At 36.6% G+C, this 25,136-nt stretch overlaps 1 long non-coding RNA gene across 1 annotated transcript in view; it reads right to left on the bottom strand.

Annotated features, from left to right (window-relative positions):
- The window catches only part of LOC111749453 (uncharacterized), a 267,250-nt gene that overhangs the window by 94,343 nt on the left and 147,771 nt on the right, over positions 1 to 25,136 (bottom strand). The window contains exon 8 of the long non-coding RNA XR_010322319.1: positions 22,214 to 22,322. This is a non-coding gene — a long non-coding RNA (uncharacterized LOC111749453). The remainder of the gene's footprint in view (positions 1 to 22,213; positions 22,323 to 25,136) is intronic.

The following is a 25,136-nucleotide window of genomic DNA, read 5'->3' on the forward strand; positions in this document are numbered from 1 at the left end:
TGTGTTAGAGTAGAACCGCGCTTCATAAGAGTTTTTTGGAAGGATATCACCAGGTCTTTCTGCCAAGGTGATTCTGGGTGGACTTGAACTGCCAACCTTTTGGTTAGCAGCCAAGCATGTTAATCCTTTGCACCAACCAAAAGTTCGAAGGTTTGATTCCATCCAAAGGTGCCTCAGAAAAAGGCCTGGTGATCTACTTCTGGTAAAGCAGCCATTGATAATCCTACGGAGCACACTTCTATTCTGACACATACGTGGTTGCAATGAGTTGGAGTGGACTTGACAGCAACTGGTAATGAAGATCCACTGATGCGTTGTTGTTTGTTTTTGCTCTTTCTTTTTTTTTGGTTGTTTATGTTTTGTTTTTCCCCTGTGGAACATACAGTGTAATTGTATTACCATGGCTCCCATAAAGCATCTATCTCATGTATAGGCTAAATGTTTTCACTTCCAATAGCAGACTCACAAAGATATGTTGTCAAGTTCTCTCACTACTTGAGCTTATTTCTCTCCTCTGGACTTGTCACCCTTTCGAGTCCCTCTTCAAAAACAGCACCTCAGCTGGGCACAACCCTTCATAAGGATTTGATCACCAAGGGTAGTAAGCTTCCTGATTCTTAGCTCCACCCTCTTTCACCTCCAAACTCTAAGATTATGTGTAAAGCCATGCCAATTAGATTCTGGGATTAGCTCAAAGATGTAGCATTTGCCCGAACATACACAAATAGTACCCCTGAAAGAACTCAGCATTTTTTTGTTTTGTATTTTTCCTTTTTGCGTGACTTACTGGACCTATGACTCAATAATAACTTGGAATGGAGGCAAAACCTATGGGACAATTCTGGAGACCCACATCAAGAAAAGATCTTTCCTTTGCAATTCTTTGTTGATGACCTTGAGAGCAACTGAAAGTAATAAAATTGTTGCTTTTTGTCTGGAATGACCCAGAGAACTTTTATCATGGGCATAGAATAGGGCCCCTGGGTGGTGCAAATGGATAAGCTCTCAACTACTAGCCAAAAGTTTGGTGGTTCAGACCAACCCAAGGGCTCCTCAGAAGATAGTCCTGGTGATCTGCTTCTGAAAAGTCACGGCCTTGAAAACCCTACAGAGAAGTTCTGCTGTGCACACAACAGATCTCCATGAGTCAATGACAATTAACAACAACAACCTAGAATGGAAGCCCTATCCTGATTCCATATATATGGAAAAGAACTGAATTCACAAAATTTCACTGTAAACTCTTGAAGATCAGTCTGAAGGGACACTGAGGGAGTCTTTTTGCCTATTTGAAACACCAAGTTTCCTGTGCCAGTGATAATGGCATCAGAATCTCATGGAACACAGACAGAGGCATATAGTGTGATATGTTTCTATAGCTTTTCTGCCTTCAATGTATCACTTCCTATTAATAAATAGAGTAGAAAGGGGACAGCTGTTGGTTCTCTTAATTCAAGAGGGAAAATGAGAGCTGCAAATGCTAAATAGCTTTTTATATTTCAGCCAGTAAATGGCAATGAAACTGAGAAAAACAAGGTCGGCCTTCCAGATTAATGCACTTTTCAAACTTCCTCTCGTGAAAATGCACTGCAGTCTATCACACTTAACCTACATTTTCTACACCTCCAGAAAGAGATACCCACAGATATACCAATTTATTTTGACATGAACTCAAAGCAATAAGCTTGCAAAGCTGGTCCTTTCTTTGTGCATGAACTTTAATTTCTCCTTTCCACACATACACTGTGAGAACATCAGGTAGATCCATTTACTTCCACCCCCTCATCCCACTGCTCCTCCTAAAGTGACATATTAATTATGGCTCGTTTGAAATTTTCTCTTACAAATGTAGGCTCAGACTTCAACACCTAAATGAATTATATATACACCATGCAAGCCTGTTTGTTCCAGGTTTCTTAAAAGGAGAAAATGAATGCAGTGTATTAATCATCAAACTGATGTCCCTGATTGAAAAATAAATTATTTAAATGAGTAACACTCGAGGTTTTTTTAATATGCTACTTTCTAGAAATTTTTTTCAACATTGAAAGGTGACAAGAATTAAAAAAAGAAAAAGTTACTGTATACTACCAAGATGAAAAAGGGACCACATTAAGGTTGTGTGTAGGCTACACAATCATAGTTCATTCAAACTATTGAGTCTTAGTATAAATTAGTTTTGGAGTTATCAATCAAATTTAGTAGATGGTAATCCAATATTTTTTTTAATCCAAATTAGCTGTTAAGAAGGTCTATTTGCTACAGACCAAATAGATTTTATCTCTATTACACACAAAGAACTAATGTACCCCCAATGTATATTTAATTTTTAAAAAGTCTTCACTTCCAAGCTATGGAGGGGAGATGACAGGTAGAATAGCTGTAATATATGTTTATCCAGTCCACATTCCCTTTGATTTAACTTCCTAGGGAACAAATGCCTCATGTTTCCTGTTTTATTCAAAAAACCAGTTTACAGATGTATCATGCATGTAACTAAAAATCACAGGGATGAAACTACCAATAAGATCAAACACAAGGAAAAAGATATAACACTCAAGAGGGGAAAACCACCTTGAATAAAATGTAAGACTTCTGAGTAGTCACTGAAACCACCACATAGGCTGTGCATGAATCAATAGGGAAAAAAAGGAAGAATACCCAGTGAGAACAATTTATTAAACTCAGCAGTTGCAGGAAAGGCATTCAAAAATGAGAGTTGCGTTAGTTAGGGGAAGTTAATTGCTTAAAAAAAAATAATAAGACAGAGACTTAAAATGTATGATGCCTTAAATTCATGTAGTCCCTCAAGGACCTAAGCTGATGGAGGCTCTACCATATTCCACACATAACTTCCGATGTTACCACGGGAATCATCTCCTTCCCAGCCAGCAGGTAGGGAAAAAAGAATGGAGAAGTACATCCAGTGATTTTTAATGGGCCTGGCTTTGACGTGATGCACATTTCCTCTGCCCACATTTTATTGGTTAAACCCTGTCAGATGGACATAATTACATGTAGAGGAGGCAGGGAAATGTTGTAGCTGTGTGACCAGGGAGAAGAGAAGCTATGGATCTTTTGAGCACCTCACAGTTTCTAAACATGAGGAAAATGGAAATCCTCACAACTCGACCCAAAAGCAACATTATGATAAGTGGTGAAGAAATTGAAGTTGTCAAGGATTTCATTCTACCTGGATCAACAACTTATGCCAATGGAAGAGGCAATCAATAAATCAAATGATGTATTGCACTGGGCAAATCTGCAGCAAAAGACCTCTTAAAAATCTTAAAAAGCAAAGATGTCACGTTGATGACTAAGGTGTGCCTGACGCAAGCCATACTATTTTCAGTAGCCTCATATGTATGATAAAGCTGAACAATGAGAAAGAAGAATTGACCCATTCAAATTGTGGTGTTGGTAAAGAATACTGACTATACCATGGACTGCCAGAAGAATAAACAAATCAATCATGGAGGAAGTACAATCAGAATACTCCTTAGAAGCCAGGATGGTGAATCTTTGTCTCACTTACTTTGGACACATCATCAGGAGGGACAAATCCCTGAAGAAGGACATTACGCTTGGTAAAGTAGAGGGTCAACAAAAACGAGGGAGACCTTCAGTAAGATGGGTTGACACACAGTGGTTGCAACAATGGGTTCAAACATAGAAACGATTTTGAAGATGGCACAGGACCAAGGAATGTTTCATTCTGTTATACATAAGGTCATTATATGTCAGAGCTGACTCGATGGCACTTACAGACAACAATCAGTCTCTACCACTGTCTTCCCTTCTAGTCACCATCATCATTTGCACCCTTCTTCCCACACACAGAACACATTCAATAATCTCCTGAGATGATCCACTTACTGGATTTAGTTCAAAGTTCAGGGTCACTGAGTTATTGTTTCTCTTTATTAAATCTTTATGTGGCTTCTTGAGGTCTGATGATCTGTGAACTAAGAAGACAAGTTCTTGCCTTCTCCACCACATATACCTACACATCAATGATAGAGCAAAAACAAGGTAACTCCAACAAAGACTCCAACTGTGAAGAAAGGAAAATTTGTAACACGCAGCAACGGCAGATCCATAGCAACGTTGAAACCCTGTTGAGCCAGTATAGTGAAGCCCAAACTCATCAGAGTCAGGCTTATTCCTAGATCTGATTCTGCTCTCCAGGAAAAGCTATTGTGTCCATTTTTCTTCCTGATCCTGTCTCCACCCTCTAAGATATTTTTTATGTCAATTATCCCCTACAGAAGTGAGCACCAAAAAACAAATTCTCTTTCACGGTCACAATCATCACAGCTCATTTCCTGCTGATGTAAATTTGGGGAACCAAAGATTACTTTGCAATCAGAGACATTCTTCAGGCTGGGATTATTGTTTTATTAGCAATGTAATTCTCTCAAAATTTCTTTCAGCTTCTATTCATTTCCAGTCAGTTCCATGAGTCAGTAATCATCACCTAAATAGTTTCCCAGATTTAAGACTTGGACCTCTTTGATTCATTGGTTTATCTCTGCTTGCTCATTTATTTTACTTTTTAGTGTCCATGCCTATATGTCAATTACTTTAAGCCGTCTAAAACAATAGGTTTGTGTAGGGAAATAACCCTTTAATTGTTTTTATAATAGCTTTATTGAGCTATAATTCATGTACCATACAATTCACTCATTTGTAGTGTACAATTCAATGGATTTTAGTATAGTCAGAAGTAGATAGATAGATAGATTAGATAGATAGATAGATAGATGATAGATAGATAGATAGATAGATAGATAGATAGATAGATAGATAGATAGATAGATAGATAGATAGATGATAGACAGATAGATAGATTAGGTAGGTAGGTAGGTAGGTAGGTAGATTAGATAGATGGACGGACGGACGGACGGATAGATATGCAACCATTTCACAGTGAATTTTAGAACATTTCTGGAAAAAAAAAAAAAAAGGAAACCCATACATTTTGTAAAAACCAAGTATTTTGTAAAAAAAGGAACCCCATACATCTTAGCTACAATCCTCTATCCTCCCATCTGCCCCCCCACCTTAAGCAACCACTAATCTATTTTCTGTTTTACACAGGTTGCTGAGTTGGAGCTGACTCAAGGCAGCTAAAAACAACAATTATCTAATTTCTATCTCTGTAGATTTGCCAGTTTGTATAAATGTTATTGTATAATATCTAGTCTTTTGTGACTGGCTTCTGCTACTTATCATTATGTTTTGAAGGTTTATCCACATTGTAGCATATATATATGTTCTTCATTCCTTTTTATGGTTAAATAATATCCCATGGTATGGATATACCACATTTTGTTTAGCCATTCAATAGTTGACAGACATTTGGGTCCTTTGGAACATAATCTCCATTTGGGAAATTTGGGGTGTAATAGCCATCTTTTGACTATTATGAATAATGACATTTGGTATAAAAATTGATGTACAGGTTTTTGTGTGAACATATTTTTCATTTCTTTTTGGATGTATACCTAGAAGTGGAATTGCTGAGTCATATGATAATTCTATGTTTAATCTTTTGAGGGATTGCCAGTTTCTTTTCCAAAGTGGCTGCACCAATATGTGTTTCCACCAGCAGTGTATGAAGGTTTGAATTTCTCCATACCTTCACCACTACTTGTTATTATCTGACACTTTTATTAAACTCATCTTAGAGGGTTTAAAGTGCTTTTTATTCTCATTTCACTGCTGACAAATGATGTCAAGCATTTTTTTCATGTGCTTATTGGTCATTTATATATCATCTTTGGAGAAATGTCTATTTTGGCCCCCCCAACCATTTTTAATTGGGCGATTTGGTTTTATATTATTGAATTTTAATTGTTATTTATGCAAATCCCTTATCAAATACATGATTTACAAAAATTTTATCCAATTCAGTGGGTTATTTTTTCACTTTTTTGATAGTGACCTTTGAGGCATAGAAGTTTTTTAATTTTGATGAGGTCCTATTTATTTATTTATTTTATTTTGTCATTCATGCTTTTGGTGTCATGTGTTAGAATCCACTGCCAAATCCAAGGTAATGAAGATTTGCCCCATGTTTTCTTTTAAGAATTTTATTTTTCTCTTATATTTACATCTTCAATCCATTTTGAGTTAATTTTTGCATACGGTATAAAGTAAGGGTTCAATTTTATTCTTTTGTATGTGATTATCCAGTTGACCCAGCACCATTTGTTGAAAAGAGTATTGTCTCCCCATTGAATGGTCTTAGCACCCTGTCAAAAATCAGTTGCCCATAGCCATATGAGTTTATTTCTGTACTCTCAATTTTATTCTGACAATCCATTTGTGCATCATTATGCTAGTATTTCACTGCCTTGATTACTGTTGCTTTGCAGTAAATTTTGAAATTGGAAAGTATGAGTCTTCCAATTTGTTCTTATTTTTCAAGACTCTTCAGGCTATTCAGGGTCCATTGCAACTTTATATGAATTTTAGGATCAGTTTGTCAGTTTCTACAAAGTGGCTAACTGGGATTCTGAAAGGGATTACATTGAATCTGTAAATCAATTTGCGAAGTATTGCTATTTTAACAATATTAAGTATTCTGATTCATGAACATGAGATGTTTTTCCATTTATTTAGATCTTCTTTCACTTTTTAACAATGATCTGCAGTTTCAGAATAAATATTTCACTTATTTTGTTAAATTTATTCCTAAATATTTCATTATTTTTAATGCTATTGTAAATGCATTTACTTAATTTCATTTTCAGATTGTTCATACGAGTGCACAGAAATACGATTGATTTTATGTATTGATCTTGTATCCCAAAACCTTGCTGATCTCATTTATTAGTTCTAATAATTTCTTTAATGGTTTTCTTAGGATTTTCTATAAACAAGGTCATATCCTCTGCAAATAGAGTTACACATCTTCCTTTCCAATCTGGATGTCTTTTATTTCTTTTTCTTGACTAATGCCCTGGCTAGAACCCCTAATACAGTGTTAAATAGAAGTGGCAAGAGCAGAATCCTTGTTTCATTGTTTATCTTAGGGAGAAAGCATACAGTTTTTCACCATTAAAGTATGATGTTAGCTGTGAGTTTTTCATAGACGCCCTTTATCAGGTTGAGGAAATTCCCCTCTATTCCTAGTTTGTTAAGTGTTTTTATCATGAAACGTGTTGGATTTTATCGAATGCTTTTTCTGTGTCTATCGAGGTGATCATGTGGGTTTTGATTTTATTCTATTAATATAATATTATATTGATTGATTTTTATATGTTCACGTGGCCTTGCATTCCTGGAATAAATCCAACTCTGTCATGGTGTACAATCCTTTTAATATGTTGTTGGATTCAGTTCTTTAGTATTTTGTTGAGGAATTTTTACATCCATATTCATAAAAGATACTATTTGATAGTCTTCTGTTCTTGTTAAAGTTCTTGTCTGTTTTTCAGATAACACAAGTCTCATAAAATGACTAGATAAATATTTCCTTCTGTTCTATTTTTTGACAAAGGTTGTGAAATATTGAGGTAATTCTTGTTTAAATGTTAAGAAGAATTCACCAGTAAAACTATCTGGGCATGAGTTTTTTAATATTTTTATTATTATTGATTTAATCTCTTTGCTTGTTATAGGTCTATTCAGATGTCTATTTCTTCTTGAGTCAGTTTCAGAAGTTTTTGTCTTCTGAGGTAATTGTTCATTTAATTTAAGTTGTCTAAACTATTGGTATACACTCGTTCGTAACCCATTGCCATCGAGTCGATTCCAACTCATAGTGAACCTATAGGACAGAGTAGAATTGTCCCACAGGGTTTCCAAGGAGTGGCTGGTGGATTCAAACTGCTGACCTTTTGGTTAGCAGCCAAGATCTTTCCTTTATAGTCTTATTATTTCTTTAAGTTTGGTAGTAATGCCCTTTCTTTCATTTTGGATTCTAATAATTTGAGTCTTTTTGTCTCTCGGACAGTCTATCTAAAGGTTTGTCAATTTTGTTAATCTTTCAAAGAACCAGGTTTTAATGTCATTGAGTTTCTCTATTGCTGTCCATTCTCTGGAATCCCTGAGTGGTGAAAACGATCGAGGTGCTCAACTACTAACAGAAAGGCTAGAAGTCTGAGTATACCCAGAGGAACCTCACGAGAAAGGCCTAGCAATCTATGTACAAAATCAGTCATTGAAAACCTTTTGGAGCACAGTCATACTCCAACATACATGAGGTTACTATGAGTTGAATTCAACAGCAACTAGTTTTCCTATTCTCTATTTTATTAAGGTAAGACTATTGCCTTGAGATCCTTCCTTTGTAAACATAGGCATTGATAGGTATAAATTTTTCTCTAAGCACTGCTTTAGCCTCATTAGATAAGCTTTGGTGTGTTGCATCATCATTTTCATTCATCTCAAAGTAGTTTCTAATTTCTGTTTTGATTTCTTCTTTAAACCATTATTTATTTAGGAGTATGTTGTTTAATATTCATGTATTTGTGAGTTTTCCAAATATCTCTCTATTATTGATTTCAAATTTCATTCCATTGTGATCACATAAAAAACTTTGTATTATTATTATCATCTTAAATTTATTGAGGTCTGTTTTATGGCCTAGTATATGATCTATCCTGAAGAATGTACCACAGGCACTTGAAAGGAATATACTCTGCTTTTGTTGGCTAGGGTTTTCTACAGATGTCTGTTAGGACTAGCTGTTTTATAATGTTGTCAAGCTTCCTGTTGCCTTATTGATAGTTGGAGCCCTGATGAAACAGTAATTAAGAGCTCAGCTGGTAACCAGAAGACTGGAAGTTTGAATCCACCAGCTGCTCCTTGTAAATCTTATGGGGCAGTTCTACTCTGTCCTGTAGGGTTGCTATGAGTCAAAGTTGACTTCATGGCAACAGGTTTGGTTTGATATTGACCTCCACCCTAGTTATTATATCCATTATTGAAATTGGATTATTGAAGTCTCCAATTATTATTGTTGAATTATCTGTATCACCCCTCATTTCTATTATTTTTTGTTTCACATATTTCAGTGCTCTGTTGTTAGGAACGTATATGTTTATAATTTTTATATCTTCTTGATGGATTGATCGTTTTGTCATTATTAAACATCCTTCTTTATCTCTAGTAACATTTTTTTATTTTAAAGTATATTTTTTCTGATATTAGCATGGCTACTCCAGCTTTCTTTTGGGTGTTTTGTGATATCCATCCCCATTCTTTATCTTTCAATGCATTTATATCTTTGAAATCTAAAGTGTGTCTCCTGTAGACTAGATGTAAATCCACCCTAACAATCTCTACCTTTTGATTAGATTATTTAACTCATTCACATTTAATGTATTATTGATATAAAAAATATAGCTGGAGTTATATCAGCAATTTCACTTTTTGTCTTCTATATGTCTCATCTTTTTTGTTCTATTCCTCCTTTACTTATGGGTTTCTTTCACACTAAGTGGCTATTTTCTAATGTACCATTTTAATTTCTTTAATAATTTTTCAGTTAAATATATAACTGAATATATATATATATATTTCTTTTTTTAGTTATTTCCTCAGTGGTTTTAGAGTTCACCATACACATCTTGACTTATCAGAGTTTCAGATTTATACTAACTTAATTCCAGTGAGATATAGACATTGTATGCCTATATTGTTCTACACTCTTTTCCCTGTTTTTAAGTATTTTTGAGATATATCAAACTCAAAACCATTGCTGTCAAGTTGATTCCAACTCTTAGTGACCCTATAGGACAGAGTAGAACTGCTCTGTAGGGTTTCCAAGGCTATAAATCTTTACAGAAGCAGACTGCCACATCTTTCGCCCATGGAGTGCCTGGTGGGTTCAAACCACAGACCTTGAGGTTAGCAGCCCAGAGTTTTAGCCACTGCACCACCAAGGCTCCATATATGCATATCTATCATCCATTTTAAAAAATCCTAGAATTAAAGGCTCAGTACATATACCTTGCACATTATTGCAGGCAATAGTTTCATCAAATGTTTAGCCACTGTATAGAATAGATTTCCAACATATTTTTATCTTCCAATATCTGATTCCTTGCTCTCTGTTGCCCAACCACTATAAGTTAATGCTCCATATTATAGATTTTTGGTATGGCAACAATGTACTTCAAGATACAAATTTCTGTTTTAATTTAGGGAGACAAACAGCTATAACAAATAGATTCAATTGAAATTTATTTCTTGCTCTTATAACAGTACTAACTGATAAGGTCAATAGGGCAGTATTCTTACCCAAATTACTACAGGAATCAAAAGAGAGAGGGGCTGATTTATGAGTGAGATATGGCATATATTTCAGGTGACAGACAACCACATTTGCAGGCATGTTGAGAGGGACATTTGCACAGCATGTTAACATAAAAGAAAGTTGCATTTCCTGACATCCTTGCATTTCACATATTTGTGAGAGATATAATTTGAGGGAAAGATAATGATTCTTTAAAACACATGTTTTCACATGGGGTGGAATTCTCAATCCATTCCCAAAAAAGGAAAGTTATTGGAGGAGGGAGCATTTTCAGTTTCCCTCAGCCTCCTCACTCTGTCCCATGGAAGTTGTTATTGCTGCTGTTAGGTGCAATTGAGTCAGTTTTGACTCATAGCAACTCTATGTACAACACAATGAAACAGAGCCTTGTCCTGCTCCATCCTCACAATCATTATGCTTGAGCCCATTGTTGCAGTCACTGTGTCAGTCCATCTCATTGATGGTCTTCCTCTTTTTCGTTGACCTTCTCCTTTACCAAGCATGATGTCATTTTCTAGGAACTGATCCCTACTGAGGACATGTCCAAAGTATGTGAGATGTAGTGTTGTCATCCTTGCTTTTAAGGAGTATTCTGGTTGTACTTCTTCCAAGATAGATTTCTTTGTTCTTTTGGCAGTCCCTGGTATATTCAATATTCTTCAACACCACAATTCTTCTTTGGTCTTCCTTATTCATTGTCCAGCTTTCGCATGCATATGAGAAGACTGAAAACACTATGGCTTGGGGTAGTTGCACCTTAGTCTTCAGGGTGACATCTTTGCTTTTTAAAACTTTAAAGAGATCTTTTGCAGCAGATTGGCCCAATGCAATCTGTCATATGATTTCTTGACTGCTGCTAACTGTGGATTCAAGTAAAATGAAATTCTTGACAACTTCAATCTTTTCTCCATTTATCATGAAGTTGCTTTCTTGTCCAGTTGTGAGGGATTTTGTTTCCTTTATGCTGAGGTGTTATCCAAATAGAAGGCCGTGGTCTTTGATAGTCATTTGTAAGTGCTTCAACTTTCAGCAAGCAAGGTTGTGTCATCTGCATATCACAGGTTGTTAATGAGTCTTCCTCCAATCCTGATGCCACATTCTTCTTCATATAACCCAGGTTCTTGAATTATTTGCTCAGCATACAGATTGAACAAATATGGTGAAAGGTTGCAACCCTGACACACGCCTTTCCTGACTTTAAACCATGCAGTATCACCTTGGTCTGTTCGAATGACTTCTTCTTAATTTATGTACGGGTTCCTCATGGGCACAATTAAGTGCTCCAAAATTCCCGTTCTTGGCAATGTTATCCATAATTAACTATGATCCACACAGTCAAATGCCTTTGCGTAGTCAATAAAACACAGGTAAACACCTTTCTGGTATTCTGGGCTTTAGACCAGGATCCATCTGACATCAGCAATGAATCCCTCGTTCCATATCCTCTTCCGAAGCTGGTTGAATTTCTGACAGTTCCCTGTCAGTGTACTGCTGCAGCTGCTTTTGGATGACCTTCAGCAAAATTTTATTTGCATATAATAATATTGTTCAATAGTTTCTGCATTCAGTTGGATCACCTTTTTGGGGAATAGGCAGCAATATGGATCTCTTCCAGTTGGTTGGCCAGGTAAGCCGTCTTCCAAATTTCTTGGCATAGATGAATGAGAACTTCCAGTGCTGTATCTCTTTGTTGAGACATCTAGATTGGTATTCTGTCGATTCCTGGAGACTTGTTTTTTGCCAATGCCTTCAGTGCAGATTGGACTTTTTCCTTCAGTATCATAGGTTCCTGATCATATGTTACCTACTGAAATGGTTAAACGTCAGCCAATTCTTTTTGGTATAGTGGCTCTGTCTAGTCCTTCCATCTTCTTTTGATGTTTCCTACATCATTTAATATTTTCCCCATAGAATCCTTCAGTATTGGAACTCAAGGTTTGAACTTTTTTTTCAGTTCTTTCAGCTTGAGAAATGTCAAGTGTATTTTTCCCTTTCAGTTTTCCAACTTCAGGTCTTTGCACATTTCGTTATAATGCTTTACTTTGTCTTCTTGAGCCACCCTTTGAAATCTTCTGTTCAGCTCTTTTACTTCACCATTTCTTCCTTTTGCTTTATCTTCTCAACATTCAAAAGCACATTTCAGAGTTTCTTCTGACATCCATTTTGGTCTTTTCTTTGTTTCCTGTCTTTTAATGACCTCTTGCTTTCTTCATGTTTGATGTCCTTGATGTCATTCCACAACTCGTCTGGCCTTCAGCCATTAGTGTTCAAGGCATCAAATCTATTCTTGAGATGGTCTCTAAGTTTAGGTGGGATATACTCAAGGTTGTACTTTGGCTTTCCTGGACTTGTTCTAAGTTTCTTCAATTTCTACTTGAACTTGCACATGAGCAAGTGATTGCCTGTTCCACAGTTAGCCCCTGGCCTTGTTCTGACTGATGATATTGATCTTTTCCATTGCCTCTTTCCACAGATGTAGTCGATTTGATTCCTGTGTATTCCATCTTCTGAGGTCCATATGTATAGTTGCCGTTTATGTTGTTGAAAAAAAGAATTTGCAATGAAGCAGGTGTTGGTCTTGCAAAATTCTATTATATGATCTCTGGCGTCATTTCTATCACCAAGACCATATTTTCTAATTACTAATCCTTCTTCTTTGTTTCCAACTTTCACATTTCAATCACCAGTAATTATCAATGCATACTGATGTCATGTTTGATCAATTTCAGACTGCAGAAGCTGGAAAAAGTCTTCAATGTCTTCATCTTTGGCCTTAGTGGTTGGTGTGTGAATTTAAATAATAGTCATATTAACTGATCTTCTTTGTAGGCATATGGATATTATCCTATCATCGACAGCATTGTACTTCAGGATAGATCTTGAAATGTTCTTTTTGATGATGAATGCAATGCCATTCCTTTTCAGTTTGTCATTCCTAGCATAGTAGATCATATGATTGTGAGATTCAAAATAGCCAATATCAGTCCATTTTAGCTCACTAATGCCTAGGGTATCAACATCTATGCATTCCATCTCATTTATGATGATTTCCAATTTTCCTAGATTCATACTTCGCGCATTCCATGTTCTGATTGTTAATGGATGTTTGCAATTGTTTCTTCTCATTTTGAGTAATGCCACAACAGCAAATGAAGGTCCCAAAGGCTTGACTCCAGCCACATCACTAAGATCGATTCTACTCTGAGAAGGCAGCTCTTCCCCAGTTGTATTTTTAGTGCCTTCCAACCTGAGGGGCTCATCTTCCAGCACTATATCAGACATTGTTCCACTGCTATTCATAAGGTTTTCTCTGGTTAATTCTTTTCAGAAATAGACTGCTGGGTCCTTCTTCCTAGTCTATCTTAGTCTGGAAGCTCAGTTGAAACCTGTCCACCATGGGTGACCCTGCTGGTATTTAAACACCAGTGGCATAGCTCCAGCATCACAGCAACTTGCAAGCCCCCACAGTAGGGCAAACTGACAGACAAGTGGGGGGTCCTATGGAAGAGGAGTGACAAATAATTGGTAAGTTTGGACGAATTATCTGAGTATGCTTAGAACTTCCTATCAGTGAACAGTAGTCGGTGAGCAATGCATTTATTCCTCCACCTAGAAGACAGGTATTAAGTGGGTACTACAGACTGGGTGCCAGTTCGGTAGTAAACCATTCAGCTATGATCCTTTCCTGCAAAAAACAAAAAACTTAAAGGTAAATGGACAGAAAAAAAATGAAGAAATTTTGTGTACACAGGAGACTCAATTATACAGAAAAAACTGAGCTGCCTGGTTTCATCATAGGAAATCTGGGAAGCAAACATCCAAATTGACCTACAATTGCAGTGGGGAGCTGAGGAGAAAATGGAGAATATGGGTGAAGGCAGTCAGCCAAAAGAACTGCTGACTGGTCTTGCAAGAACTAGTCAGATTCTATTGGTCTTGGGGTAAGGGACAGACTATACTTGGAAGGCAGTTTATTTTGAACAGATGGAATGGGCTTAGGTATGAACCATGGAGACAGTTACTGGCTATGGGTTTCACCAATTTTCTAATAAGGAGTCACAGAACTATCAGCAAAACCATATTAGTTAAAGAAAGTACACAAACATAAAAAGAATTCTGTAAGTAATATACAATCAAAACTAATGCTAATTAGTAAATCATATATAGTTTATTTTATACGATGGATATTGTAATCATAGTAAAGGAAACACAACTTTGGAGCCAGATTCTATGACAAATAAAACATGTTGCATGAGGACTAGTGAGGTGCCAGGCACTGCTAGGCTCTGAGAAGACAGTAGCAAGAAGAAAAAAGGAAAGAAAAAATATATGGTCCCTGTGCCTTGTGAACTTAAGCAAGTTATTTAATCTCTCCCTGAATTTATTTTCATATGTGATAAACAAGGATCATAATATCTATTTGGAGCTCTCTGGTAAGATTAAATGAAAAAGAAATGCATGCAAAAGTATTTAGCACGGTGCCTGGCAAATAAGTATGTGTTGAATGTTATTTCCTTCTCACTTCTCTCCACCTTTGCTCTCTGGAAAAAGTACCAAGTTAAAAGAGCCCCTTTGGGTATTGTTCAAAAGAGTTACCAAACATCATAATCTTTGTAGCCAAATTCTAAGGCTTAGAGAAAGACGACTGAATCAGGCTGGCTCTTGCTTGAGCAAACCAGCCCTTGTACCATCATGGATAAAATATTTAGGATCTTAAGTGCATTCTTCTAGAAGATATGTGTATATGTGTATTTTTTCTTCTCTATTTTTCCAGTTCTCTTAGCCTTATCTGTATAGTATTGAGCTCGGGGAAAAGAGCAAAATCATTTATTGAAATAGAATAGAAAAAGGATGTCACATATAACAGTCTGCAAGTATGAAGGTAGAAATAATCGATCTTATTAAGGCGTGTAGAATGGTCTTACGTTTTTACATGCAGAATCTACTAACAAAAACATTTAAGAATATATGATTATCTTTCTAGAGTAAAAGTAATACAAGATAGAGGGTAAATCAATTTTCATAACCATCAGCAATTGTGTTCAAAATAGTGGGGAACATATAGTTCAGATTACATATCAGTATACATGTGTTATCTGCACTGTATTGAGCCAGATTCTTCAAGTGCCCAAGCAATTGCCACTTCGGTCAAGCACTCTAGAAAGAACTATTTCTTCCTTTTCACAATTACAAGGAATAGCTTCAAATACTCACAGAATCGGCCTCCTTAGTCAAACTCTAAAGTTTTTTCTTGGTGCACTACATCCCCAAATTATTCTCAAATCCTATAGTCTTACCTATAAAGATGAAGTCAATGAATTGCAGACCCTAGAGGTAACATGTCCCATTCTTTTATCTCTGTCATCCCATACCTCCCAGCTAGTCCATCGCCCGTCCATTAATCAGAATTTTGATTTTAAGATAAAATGCAAACTTCCTTAATTGGGCTTCCTGCTTTTATTCTAATCCCAAATTTCCCCCAAACAACTTCCATAAATCTACTCCCTTTATTTTTTGCCCTTGAAATACAGAGCTGGGCTGTAACTACATTTAATCCATTACTATTCATTATATTGATCACTCATTTATTTCATTCAGTAAGTATTAATTGGGTCTTCTCTATGCAAGGAACAGTGCTCAGTTCTTCATGGAACGCCAAGAAATTTAGCACGATGGTGAATGCTATACTCAGATATAATACCCAGTAACACCCTCATTTTTTTCTCTCCAAATATTTCAGATTTGTATGCAAATTTATACTCCTTTCATTAGGCTGTAATGGTCTATGATCAAACAAATAGTGCTAAAAAAATAATTTTGTCTTTAACTCGTTTGGCTGTGTGTAAATACCAGGGTTGTGGTACACAATGAAACCACCCACTGTTTGGAGATCGCTACAAAATCTGCATGCAGCTGAACTCATTTGAGACAGAGCATTCACACAATTTGAACGTGGTGCAAGTAATATAATAAGTGGAGCACAATCTTCTGGGTAATACCAAAGTTTACTTAAACAGATTGATAACGTCCTCACCCAAAAACTAGCAGACATAGTTTTCACAGTTTGTTCCCTTCTCTATGACTTACCCATGAAGCTAGATAGCACAATTACGGAACTGCATTGTAAATGCCAGGACCCCCTGATGCGCTCTCCTAGGAAATCATCCAGTGATAGCAATGGCATTTCTCCCCCTATCACATAGCTTTTGTGGCTTGTCAGAAAATATATACACTTCATTAAAATTGAGAAATAAAGGGGATGCAGATGGAGGAAACCAGGTTTAAAAAAAAAAAAAGATGAAGCACTTGATTATTTTCTCCAGCCTTAATTTTTTTACTTGTCCCCACAAATTTCTATACCAATCCTTCACTTAATACTCACTGATAAACCTGTTTAATTGAAATGTTGTAATCAGAAGTAACTGGTCCCGCAGAACCCAACATGACTTCCAAAGTTCTAGCTGTGACCTTTCACTTTTCCTTTTCAGTTCCAGAGCTGACTTAGTGGCCATTCAAATCATGAAAGTGTTAAGTGGAAATTGTCATAAATCAGTGTTTTAAAATCTGTTGCCAGCATCAACTCTCTATTTTTAAAAAAGCGAGGGAGGGGTTAAGACTACACTCAATAAAGCTTTACAGTTATTAAATTCAGCTTTTTGGTGATCTGGTAACTCTGAAATATGAAGGTCTTTTGCTGAAGTTGGCTATCCAAACATACAGGATACACTTATATACTCATACACTCAGGAATATTGGAAATAACAAGCATAAAGTGAGATACATTCAGAGTAAAATATCCTGAAATGAAAACCGTTTACATGTAATCCAAAACCAAAACCCATTGCCACTGGATTGATTCCAACTCATATTTAAATGCAACCAAACCCTACCAAAACCATTGCTGTGAAGTCCATTCCGACTCATAGCAACCCTATAGGACAGAGTGGAACTGTCCCATAGAGTTTCCAAGGAGTACCTCATGGATTTGAACTGCCAACCTTTTGGTTAGCAGTCGTAGCTCTGAACTACTACTCTACCAGGCTTTCCATTTAAAAGTATAGGACATTTAAATATAAAATTTTAGTTTAAAACACTCTACATTTTTGCTATATAAAATTATACATCAATGCCTTCACTTCTCTAATTATTGAAATTGTAAACAATAACAAAAACCAGAGGGATAGATCAAATTCACTTGTGACTTGCACAATCAGGTGAAACTCATTCATGCATTTCTTTGATGAATGCAAAATGTTTAAGAACATGTGTTCTGTGAAGACCCAATGTTCGTAGTACAAAGCTTGAAATAAATTAAAATGTGACTGCGTCTCCATGCAAATGAGTTTGGAATAATTTTTTTTTTAAGTTAATTTGGCCAAATGGATAGTTTAGTAATTGGATATTTCCAAAACAATCAGTTCCTTAAATGAAGTCTACTTTTTTGGAGGACACACTTTATATTCTGTTTCAGCCAGTAGGAATAAGGAGCCAGATTATGGTGTCTATCACATTTTCAGACACACACACTGTTGAACATGGCAAACATTTTCAAAAACAGGGCTGGTCAGACATTTAGTAGAAAAGGCAGCCATCTACATGATGTGCACTGAGAAATACTGAAGTGCATCCCTGTCAAAAAATATCTGCTTCATTCCCAATGTTCTTATTGCCATTTTTCCTGTAGCATTTAGAATTCTAAGCACTAGCGATTATTTTTGCTCAAGTCATTAAAAATCTTTAACAGAAAGCAAACATTATCTAAGAAGCTACTAGTAAGTCATTAGCGCCTTACCTTGAATTAAATCAATGAGATCGTACATAGTTTACTTAAAGGCCCTGGGGAAGCGTAACACCAAACAGGTAATTTTGATGAGGGTAGAGATTAAAAAATGTTGGGTCATTTTACCAGCAGGCCCCCAGAACACTGAGCAATGTGTCAGGGGAGGAAGAACTGCAGAGGGTCATACCTGCAAAGGTTAAAGGAGATGTGGAAGGGAGAAAAAAAATGACATCAATTCTCTCCAAACCAACAAATATAAAACCTTAGTGTGACTGGCAGCTTTGAAACGTGTGATTTGTACTCCTACTCTGAATAATATGGGCTGTAGTGACAGCTCTCAGCTCTGGGTTACTATTGATAATTTTGAGTGAGCTATATAATTTTCAGCACTAGTAGGTACCTGATCTCAGTCTGAACCAAAATATGTTGTTGTTAGTTGTCATTGAGTTGCTTCCAACTCGTGGTGACCTTAGGTAGAACAAAACAAAAATGTTGTCCTGTCCTACACCATCTTCATGATCATTGGTGCGCTTGAGTCCATTGTGGCCACTATGTAGCTTGAGTTCCTTCCAACCTACGAAGCTTATCTAACAGCACTTTATCAGACAATATTCTACTATGAACCATAAAGTTTTCACTGGCCAATTTTCAGAAGTAGATCACCAGGCTTTTCTTCTTAGTCTGGGAACTCCACTGAAACCTGTCCACCATGGGTGATCTCTCTAATATTTGAAATACTGTTGGCTTAGCTTTCAGCATTACAGAAATACGCAAGCACCACAGTCCAACAAACTGGCAGGCGGATGGTAGAGACAAAGTATAGGGACTCAGTAAACATATCTTAACATTTTACAGTGAGACACAGGCTAAGTGTAAGGCTTGCATACAACTCTTTTGGACACGTTATTCATGAAAATCATATGGTCAATTATTGAATTAGTAAAGCTATATCCACATAAACCTAAGACAAGTGATTAATGTCATTTCCAGTGTGGGGGAAGGGAGTAGAACTTGACATAATTGATGTCTTGACGGAAGTGACTGAGTCAGGCAGGTGATCCGACAATCCTGACAGGTAATCCTGCTTAGACATATAGTCACACTCTCACTCATAGCTGCGTGTTCAGAATCCCCAAGTCCTTTAGACTATTGGCCTATAATCACATACTTTGCTCTTATACTCAAAAGAAACTTCAAAATAAGAACATTTTATTGAAAATTACATGAGTGGAAATTCTCTGAAGTAAATTAACGATAAAAGAATAAAGCTGTTAAATGAATATATTTTTCATGCTTCGGGGCTATGTGTTTAACAGTTTTCTAACTGTTCATTCATTTATAAAAAATACTTCAGTTATTATCTCCTTGAGTTGAAATTAGATATTTAATTGACTGGAGGGAATGAAAGTCGCTCACTTTTAAATAAGGCAACTATTTTAAAATATTTCCATAAAATGCTTCATAAGACCACCATCAGCCCAAATTCTTGGCAAACGTTCTTGTGTGTCTATATAGTTGTTTTTATAAATGTCATGCTGCAAGAGCTAACTCCTTCAGAAACATGTTTATCTTAATTAGGAAAGTCAACAGACTTCTAATGGGAAGAAATGGGTATTTTTCTCTGTGGTATCGAAAGCATCAAAGGCCCAGTTCTCCTGCCAAACCAATCTTCCTTCCTGCCTGCCTTTCAAACCCAGGTGATTGCAGACAGCTGAGCAGGCATTTTCCCCAAAGCCTCTGTTGACCTGGCTCCAGTCTTTGCTCTGTCTCCCCATCTCTCTCTCTCTCTCTCTGTCATTCTTTCTGTGTGTTTTTTTGTAGTTTTGCCTCAGGAAACCTAGGGATAGTCATGGCACTGAGGCAAATAATGTGGAATTAAAAACTAAATTCTTGAGGCCTTATCCTAGCAACAAGACCATCACCATCTGTTCGGAGGACAAGCCTGCCATTATCTGCCGCATTCTTTATACAAACTCCATCACCTGTGAGGGGAAAAACACTGCCCTGTTCCTGAGTTCTCTCTTTGTCACAACAGAAAGTGGCCTATTTCCCTCTGATGCACTAAAGCTTAAAGAAAGCAAATACAATGAGCGAAGGCGCAGCAAATCTAAAGAGCTATATCACAAGGTCTTAAATGGGCATTCCAAAAGAAACCTGATCACTAAAATAGGTGCATAATAAAACCACGCAAAAATATATTGTTGTTCTCTCTCTCAGTAGCCATTATAATTTGTAAATTATTTAAAAAAACAAATGGAGTGCTTGTATCTGTATTTTTGGTGATCAAATCACGGTCATATTCTTTTTTTTTTTTTAACTTCAAAATTTTTATTCATCTTTCAAAACCACATCAAAATTTATATTTTGAAAGTAGCATTAAGATGTACGTCAGTCAGTGACTTTGAGGTGAGAATTACTCTGTTTAGGCATCCAGTTTACCCCAGGATAAAAACTGTTTTCTTGGCAAAATGTTTAAAACAGTAAAGACAGTGGCTAAGTTATATTCTATGCAGTAAAATTTGTATTATTAGGAATAAACAAGGTCTGTTTCCTCTCCCAAAATAGTTCAGTACAAAGGAAGTGAGTATCTGTAGATAGAGCATTTGAAAACCCCAGACAGATTCTGATGTTCAGATAAGGAAAAATATCAGACAGTTCTGGAATATTTTCTTCCTAGAAGGAAATACATATGGAGATGGGATTCAATAAATTAAGAAAGATTTTATGTACTGAATATCTACTATGCACCACATAATACAACGTGCTGGTGAGCAATCTTAAAAATTGACATGATTTTTAAAAAAATACACTTTAAAGAGGAGCCCTGATGGTACAGTGGTTAAGGGCTTGGCTGCTAACCGAAAGGTCAGCAGTTCAAATGTACCAGCAGCGGCTCCATGGAAACCCTATAGCGCCCCTCAAAAAAGCATTCTAGAAGATATTAGACAGCTCTATAACTGATATTTGGTTATATTTCATTTGGTGTTTATTATTATAAAAGTACTTTTCCGGACATTCTGTCGTTTGATCCTGATGAATTTCCAGCAAGGTGGACTGAGCAATCATCACTGTCACTCAGTCAAAGATGAGGAAACCCAATTTCAGAGAGATCCATGGCTCCCCAGACTAAGAACCTAAAACCTACTTAGTCCAAATTTGACTTTTAACTCTGGTTTTAAGAAAAGATATTATTTATATGTGGCCCATCGAACAGTAAATATTAATGAATGAAAAGACTCTAACTCAAGCAACAATAGCTCTTTATTTTCTTGGGCAGATTACTGACATATCTGTTGGCTGATGTTCAAAAATATCATTTGTATCCTACACAGGCCCCTCTTTTCATGAGTCAATGTGCCTAGAATTATTTGCAAGTATGAACTGAAGTGACCCATGTGGCTGTTAATTACCTTCCTTATTAGATTGCACCTTCTATTACTATCTTCTGATATTGGACACTAACATTTTTCTACATATTTCCCACATGAATTTTGCTGAAATTTGCCTAGCCACAGTCTCAGTTGAAAGTCCTTGCCAATGAGGTAGGAATTCCGAGAAACAGCTCAATCATTCTCTCATCCCCCGTCTGTGAATATGCTTGATCTGGAGGTGATAAAGCCCCAGGGAGAATGTTTGGCTAATGTTAATAATAAAAAGGATACATCTATATGGTTACACCAAATAGAGTAGGAGAAGAGCATGCACAGAAACGGTAACTAAAACTTGCCTTTGAATCGATTCTGACTCATAACAACCCCACAGGGCAGAGAATACTGCCCCATAGGGCTTCCAAGGAACCCCTGGTGGATTCGAACTGTCAAACTCTGAGTTAGCAGCCCAGCTCTTCACCACTGCGTCACCAGGACTCCAAATGGGAACTAAAAAAACCCATTGCTGCGTCCAGTCCATTCCAACTTACAGAGACCCTGTACGACAGTGTAAAAATGCCCTATAGATTTCCAAGGAACACCTGATGGATTCAAACTGCTGACCTTTTGATTAACACCCCTAGCACTTAACCACTATGCCACTTAGATAAGATACGTTGTGAGATTATGGGAAGGGAACCTCTCATAAAAAGAAAACTCTCATGCCAGAATAATTGTCTGTACCCAGTTAAGGCTACTTGGTTATAAGAAAACATTATAAAATAAAATATTTACCAAGATCTTATTCAAAGATACTAGCAGGACTGTGGTTCCACAGATCTGCAAAGTGCCATGAGAACTCAGTGACATTATCTTCGGCAATGCAGTCAACTCCGTTTCAAGCCTAAAACAAAACAATTTTGCAGAAGATTAATTTTTTCCCATCAAGATATAACTATTACAAACACCAAAACAATTACGCAGAAATCATTATTCCCAACTCTCATTTTCAGATTAACTTAAAGTAGGTGTTAGTGAAACCAATAGATGTGTTCTGATCCCCATATGGCCTTTGGCTGTATCCTCTCTGTTCTCTGAAAGCAGAGCACAGCCTTACCTTCATGGTCCTTTATAAGCATGTGCTGGTGGTCACAAAGAGAAACAAATCGGGGCTGAAGAGGGAGATGGGATGTATCAGGAAACTAATGAAATCTATTTGTACTCTTCTATTGTAAAAAAAAAATGAACATGAGGCATAAATAACTTGTAAGTTAAAGGATTCCTTTAGCTAGGGTGACAAACCATCCTGGTTTGCCTGGACTAATGGGGTACCCAGGACACAGAACTTGCAGTGCTAAAACTGGAAAATTTTTTAAGAAAACCCAGATGAGTTGGCCACCCTACTTACCTATGAGGTAAGTTGGTTTTCAATTTAATTTGCTACCATGATTCTCCGAATCAACTTGACAACAACAGGTACTATGATTCTCAGGTCTTAACATTTCTTCATAAAAATTTTTGGGAAAATAGGACTCAAAAGAACTGGGTTTCTATTTTGAGAACCAGAACCAAGAGCTCCAAAATACAGCAGAGCAGCAGGAATTTGGAGTTCCACACATCTTAATTTATGCAAGCGATTTTTTGTGATTTTCCCAGTACCAAGACTACTGCCCTCCTTTCCCCATTGACTCACCTTGTGCTACAAACTGAAGCCCGTTTGGCCTTCCTCATCTTACACTTGTCTTTTGCCTACTGTTGAATCCTTCATTGATTCGTCTATACCTCAACTCCCATTCCCTAAGCAGGAATGCCTGATAATTGGTTAATAATGGAAATAACAACCAAACTAACCACATTCCACTGTTCATTTAGATAGCATGGACATGCTGCAGTACTATTCAGGGGTAGAAATAAGATTCAATGAATTGCATCAAAGGTTGCCAGGGTGCCAATTTATTACTCCGAAAAATGAATTTTTAAAGGGGTGAGGAGGAAACATAGTAAGAAGTTATCCTGCCTTTCCCATATCAACTGGTCTTTAAGATAACCAAATAATTGATAAGGAAAAGTTCTTCTTTTAGAAGAATTCTAACTAATGCACACAAAAAGTATGAAGCAATTAAAAAATCTCATCATGTTGCAACCCTGAACAAAATGACAGTTACAGGCAATGATCATCAATGAACATTAAAATCATTAGATGGAAAGTTGTCAGAGACCACCATCCAAACCCACTGGTCAAGCTCAGAATCATTTAAAGTAGAACAACCAGACATTATATGTCTCATGCAATGACTCAATAGGACATACACAGAACCACATATGAAATGTTCTAACCTCAAACAAAACAACACAAAAAAACCCTGAAACTGATAGGAGCAGGTCCCCATGGTACACACACTTCACATCCCTCTACCCAGCTCCAATCTCTGCTGCCGTTCTGGGGAATAGTTACAACTCACTGAATGTATGCAGGAGCTAGCAGGTTTCAACCAAAAAGAAATGGGAGCCAGGGGATACATTTGTGAGTTATTCTCTAAGCTTCTCAGAGGTCTCTAGGGAATTCAGCCTTGCTGTCTACAGTTGTCATTTTGACAAAACAAAACAAAAACCCATTGCCATCTAGTTGATTCTGCCTCATAGCAACCCTATACGACCCACTCTTAAATGGACTTTTCGTCCTCTACTGTCTCACTCTACTTTCTCATTCCTGTCCTGTGGACCTTCCAAGTAAAGGACCTGCAATGGGACCCTTGGATCTAGTCCTGCTTTCATAAAAATTTTAGCTAAGCCATGAATCAAAAAAAAAAAAAAAAAACCCCAAACTCACTGCTGTCCACTCGAATACGACGCACAGCAACTCTATAGGGCAGGGTAGAACTCCCCCACAGAGTTTCCAAGGAGCGCCTGGTGGATTCAAACTGCTGACCTTTTGGTTAGCAGTCATAGCTCTTAACCACTATACCACCAGGGTTTCCAAGTCACAAATCAAGCCCAGATCTAATTACCAATTCCAGGAAATGCAGGAGATAGAAGGACAGGCTAACTGAAAGCTCAAGGGAAGGGAAACCTCTCAGGACAAATGACTGGTGTTTGCAACAAAGTAATAACATGAAAAAAAAGAGAGAGAGAGAAAGAAATGTAAGGAGTGAGAGAGGAAGGGAGAGACAGAACATAAAAGTCTTTTATAGGATAAGAAATAACTAAGACACATAAAACCAAGTGTAATACCTTGCTTGAATGCCTTTTTTAAATCCCAGTTTGAACTAACCAACAGTAAAAAAGACATCTTGAAGAAATTTAAATGTAAATTGGATATTTTTGTTAATTTTGTTAGATACAATAACAATAAAATGGTTATTTAAAAAATAAAATCCTTATCAGAAAAAATGCCTACTGACATATCAATGGATGAATAACATTTCATCTGGAATTATTTAAAAATACTCCCGCAAAACAAACAAACAAAAAATTAAGAATACATTAAACAAGACTATCAAAATGTTGATAAATGTTGAAGGTGGTATTAGTAATATGGAATTTTACCATTATACTTTTCTCTCTACTTTTGTTTATGTGTGAAATTTTCTTTAATAAAAATTTAGAAAAAAAAGATGCCATGGATGGTAAAACCATGTCCTAAATCTAAATGCATAAAATAAGATCAACTCTAATTGAGTTGACTCAATCAACTAATTGGGGTGTGGGAGGGAGGCAG

This window comes from Loxodonta africana, chromosome 6, assembly GCF_030014295.1.
Source record: "Loxodonta africana isolate mLoxAfr1 chromosome 6, mLoxAfr1.hap2, whole genome shotgun sequence".
In the NCBI taxonomy this organism is placed as follows: Eukaryota; Metazoa; Chordata; class Mammalia; order Proboscidea; family Elephantidae; genus Loxodonta; species Loxodonta africana.